The sequence below is a fragment of the Heptranchias perlo genome, chromosome 33 (genome assembly GCF_035084215.1).
Source record: "Heptranchias perlo isolate sHepPer1 chromosome 33, sHepPer1.hap1, whole genome shotgun sequence".
NCBI lineage: Eukaryota > Metazoa > Chordata > Chondrichthyes > Hexanchiformes > Hexanchidae > Heptranchias > Heptranchias perlo.
The window spans coordinates 12,127,753-12,132,994 of record NC_090357.1 but is presented as its reverse complement, the minus strand read 5'-3'; the positions used below and the strand labels follow the sequence as shown (position 1 = coordinate 12,132,994).

The window sequence follows — 5,242 nt, the reverse complement described above, 5'->3', positions numbered from 1 at the left end:
TGTAACCTGCAAATTGTATAATCTGTATTGTGTATGTTTGGAATGTGATATGACAACTGTATTGTATTTATTGCTGCAGATTTTATGAATATATTTTTTGAAAAAAAAAACAAGATCCTGTCACAGTATGCAGCAGCATTCAAAATCAGAGCAGTAAGACAGCAAGTCCACAGTGGCACTGTGGAAGGACGCTATCAGAAATGCTTACCCGAATTTGAATGCAAACCAATTTCTCGGTCAGATTCTTTTACTATGACAGTGGGCAATTCTAGTTTACTATGCACAGTTCTCAACCAATCAGAATTTGATAGCCTATAATCTAATTGCAGCTCTGAATATTTACAACTGCTGCACATTAAAAAGCTTGATACCCAAATTTAAATTAAATGCAACAGAACCTCCCTGTCTTCACACAATGACACATGTAGTGCTAGGACATCATTGCCTTTCCACTGATAAAGTTTCCCTCTTTTAAATGGCACATTCATACACTCGAAGCAGTGTGATTCCACAGTACACAAGGCTACAAAGAATCTGTGTTTCCAATTATATCACCAGATTGTGCAGAGTATTGGTCTATCTACATGGAAGCAAGTATTCAAACGTCAATTATAAAAACATTTTTCAGCATTTCTATTGCACAAAATAGTACAATGGCTACAGTTTTGTTAGAGCATTTATACAACTCATGGACTCAAATCAACACAGTATGAATAACTTTGCTGTTTGTGTTTTATGTTGTTGGGTTATATTACATCACATTGGTAGCCAGGCACTACTTGCCTTTAAATTGTTTTAATTTCACAAAAGACATACAGTGCCTAACTCACTGCTAAGATTAACATTCAAATGGTCAGCGAGCAGTGCTACGTGATTGCAAGTGTCAGTCTGTTCTGCCAAATTCACAGTGAACTCCACAGGTACCGATCTCAAATTCCGAGATAGTATAATCAGCAATGCACTCCACAGATACTGGTCTTAGATTGGTATCAATCGTCGTAACATCTCTTGAGAGCATTCATGCTTTACCATAAAAGGGTCCCATCTTCCACTACTGCTAGCATTACCATTATCACTGTAGAGTCATATCACTTTCCATCAGATAACAGGGTTTTTTTTTAAAGATAATGAGGCTAAACCAAGCATGAATGCAGCTTCTGCAAGCCTGTATGTAGCTCGCCTGCAGTAATCTGTGCAATGACCATTTCCAAGGATTTTGTCTGTCAGAGGGTTAAGGTTTATTACAGCTTCAAACTATATATTAAAAAAATCATATAGTACAGTGACATCCATTTGGACTGAACATAAGTTGCTGGAGAATATAATTTATTGGGTAATATATGCAACCTCTGTTAAAGTTGTATACATAAATTAACATTTGGCGGCATGAACAACCATTAATAGGAACATTACTCGTGAACAGTGGTTTTTAAGGTGCTATTAGTGCTAGGTGTTAGAATGTTTAATACTGTTGAAACATAAGGAACTGCTTAACTTAATTTTGTTAATATAAAAATCTCAAAACAACCAAAATATTTCAAGCCTCAGTGGTGAATAAGCAATAATTCATTGTAATATTTTGCCCAAAACCTAAATATTCTGCAATGCTGCCCAGTTAAATTCTTGGAACTGCACATGACACCCCATTAATGTTTTACTGAGTGCAGTATTAAACATCACCAAATTAGTTTAACTGCTAAAATCTTAAAATGAAGACTTCCTTCATGATTTTTTGCCAATTTGAAAGAAAAATGGTCCATGAAATATTTTACATCCTTCAAAAAACTGTTTTCAAAGCCACAGATTTTGAATATGGCTGAAAATTTTTAATTGCAAGAAACTTTATTGGGATTTTAAATCAGGTTTCTGAAACCAAATAGCCTCTAGGTTTAAAAATAATGATAAAATGAGGGAATTATACAAAATAAAAATAATAAAGGATAACTCAGTAGCACAGTGAGATCAGCAATATTTTCCAATCAAATATATTGTAACATTCAGACTGAATATCATGGTTTAGTTTACGATTTTATGATGTTAATATAGGACCTCTTCAGGCAGGAGACCATCAGACCAACCAGCCTGCCAATTAAATTTCCTCCAAACCATCTCTAGCTTTTCAGTAACGAGGAATCTTTTCAGATGCAAGGAACTTGTCTATTTCCTTTTTGGAACACCTTAAAGTTTCCTGTTTATTCCTTAGGTTGTTCAGACTTATGCTAAAGAATGTTGTCTTAATTGCTTACTTACTTTAATCTGCTTTATCTTAAATCTACACCCCTTGATTCTGAAATTCTGTGTACAGCTGAAAGAAATATCTGTTTCCAACTTACCAAATCCCTTCAGAAGCTTACGAGGAGTCTTTTACAGATGACATGATGATGTGTTTCTGCATGCTTTTCATCACAGAATTGCATGCTTTAATGAAAGTGTTGCATTCGCTAGTCCTGACGTCATTTAGTTCAGTGCGCATAAATTCATCATGTTTTAAATCACTAAATGCTTCTGTTGTATGCAACAGATTCAAGACAGTCAACAAAATGTTGTGCAGTGCTAAATATGTATATGAGGACTGTGTCATTAGTAACAACATGGAAGTAAAAAATAAGAATCGGTATTCTGCATACATTACATCATTACTAAGAATTTGCTTGTATCTCTCTCTCAGTGAGCAACAACATGGGAAATTCACGAGTGGTATATTAAAAACAGTACAGTAGGATGGGCTCCCATCTGTAATATTCTGGCAGCACACTTTTTGATCAGCTACAATTAAAAAAACAAATCACAATGCTGTAACTATACTGACAAACCTGTAACTATGCATACTCGTGAAACCCCAATCTGAAACTCAGCGGGGTAGATTTTAGTCTTTACCGCTTTGAAGGTAATATGGCAGAGTGGATCATCCACCCATTATAGAACCCACCTGGTTTGCATTCCATTGATCAGGCTGTTTCTACAAGAGGTGGTCAATCTGCTCCGTCAGATTACCGTCCAGGTGGTGAAGAGTGAAAATCTACCCCGATCAATCAAATTGCTCAAAAACAATTTCAAATTCCTTTCAACTGTCATTTTTCTTGCTAGTACAGTGCTCACCGTTTATAGCAGGCGCATTGTAGTTAACGCGATTTGCCAGCTTTAAGTGGAAAGTAAGACTACAAAAATGAAGTAACCAACACATTTTTTTAAAAAGCAGGTAATCTCCACTTACCAACTACGTCTCCTAATTGTTAATAGTTGCATCCAGAATTTCATCACTAAAGTAATTGCACGGTAATGAGATGCGAACAGCTGACTGAAACTGCTTGAAGCCCCGACTTTGCCTGAAATTATCAGAGCTTTTTAAATCGTTAAGTACAGGGTAAGCACTTATTGAACTGCCCAAAATAGTTGGCGCATTTAACACGTTATTAGTGACACCTTTGCAATTGATGCCTATGGTAATGGCAAATAGTTAGTGCCATTTGCCCGATATTGGCGGCTGCCCGTGATAAGTGTGGACGGTGCAAATAGTGGGGACTGTATCTGAAATTTCTAATGTCCAAAATAATATTTGTAACATGAAGATGTGAAAAATTACATTTCACAATAGTATTTTAAAATTTACCTATAAAATTATCTTGTGTGTCTTTAAGTATCTTCATTAATTTTTTTTTAAACTTCTCAGCCTCTCTCAAAAGACTGGGTTTAGAAGAGCAGCAAGTTCTCACTGTGTGCTGGCTAACAGTCAATCCTCAACCAACATCACCAAAACAGATTAACTGGCCATTTATCAGATCATGTTTGTGCACAATTTGGTCATTGCTTTCACCGAGTAAACAACAGTGCCTAGACTTTAAAAATAATTCCTTGGCTGTGAAGTGCTTTAGGAGGTCCTGAGAACTTGAAAGGAATGATATAAATGCAAAATCAAAACTAAAATACAGCGGATGCTGGAAATCTGAAATAAAAACAGAAAATGGTGGAGAGGCTCAGCAAGTCAGGCAGCATCTGTGGAGAAAAAAACAGAGTTAACGTTTCAGGTCGAAGAGCTTTCGTCAGAACTGGAAGATGTTAAAAGAGTAAAGTTTTTGAGCAGGTACAGAGCCAGGGGAAGGAGGGAGGGAGGGGGAAGGAGGGAGGGAGGGGGGAGGAAAGAACAAAAGGAAGGTCTCTGATAGGGTGGAGGGCACGAGTGATTAAATGACAAAAGGGATGATGGTGCAAGGCAAGGAAGGTGGTAATAGGACAGGTTAAGAAACAAAAGATTGATCAATAGCAGCTGTAAATGGCAGCAGCAGAACCATTACCAGCACGAGCTGACTGAGAAAATGGGAGCAGTGCCTAAACGAAAGATGAGGTGCTGTTCCTTGAGCTTACGTTGAACTTCATTGGAACAATTGTAAACAATTTTACAACACCAAGTTATAGTCCAGCAATTTTATTTTAAATTCACAAGCTTTCGGAGGCTACCTCCTTCCTCAGGTGAACGATGTGGAAATGAAATCCTCGAAAATGGAACAGTGGAACAGTGTAAGAGGCCGTGGACAGAGAGGTCAGAGTAGGAGTGGGAAGAGGAATTAAAATGGCAAGCGACCAGTAGGTCAGGATCACGCTCGAGGATAGAGCATTGTGTGCAGCGGATACAGTACACTAAATTGAAAGAAATACAAGTAAACCGCTGTTTCACTACTACTTTCAATTCAGTATACTGTATCCGCTGCACACAATGCTGTCTCCTCTACAATGGGGAGACCAAACGCAGACTGGGTGATCACTTTGCTGAACACCTCCGCTCTGAACACAAAAGTGACCCTGACCTGCCAGTCGCTTGCCGTTTTAATTCCCCTTCCCACTCCTACTCTGACCTTTCTGTGCTGACAATTCCAATGGTGCCAGGTTTCAGCACGTGCAGTACGCATAAAGGTTGATGGACAAATTTCAGAAGATTTTTCAGTAAAATTTTCACAAAACTAATACTGAGTTTTTACTTCAAAGAGGGACACCTCTGTGTGAGACAGAAACAGACAGAGTATTGATTGTTCACTTGCTGCTTACTTTTGTTTATAAATTCCAAAACACTCATTGTTTATGGAAATTTATTTGTCCTCAATGGAAAACTCAGTATGTGCCTTTGCACAAGCTAAAATTTTTCTGTTTGTTTTTCTAAATGATCTGAAAACATTGGAAGTTGAATTTTGGAAGGTGTTTGAAGCAAGCTATGCATATTTCTTAACTTCAGGTAAGCAAGGATAGAGAA

At 37.5% G+C, this 5,242-nt stretch overlaps 1 protein-coding gene across 1 annotated transcript in view; it reads right to left on the bottom strand.

The window, feature by feature from the left end:
• The window catches only part of snx19b (sorting nexin 19b), a 167,133-nt gene that overhangs the window by 103,039 nt on the left and 58,852 nt on the right, over positions 1-5,242 (bottom strand). The window lies entirely within an intron of this gene.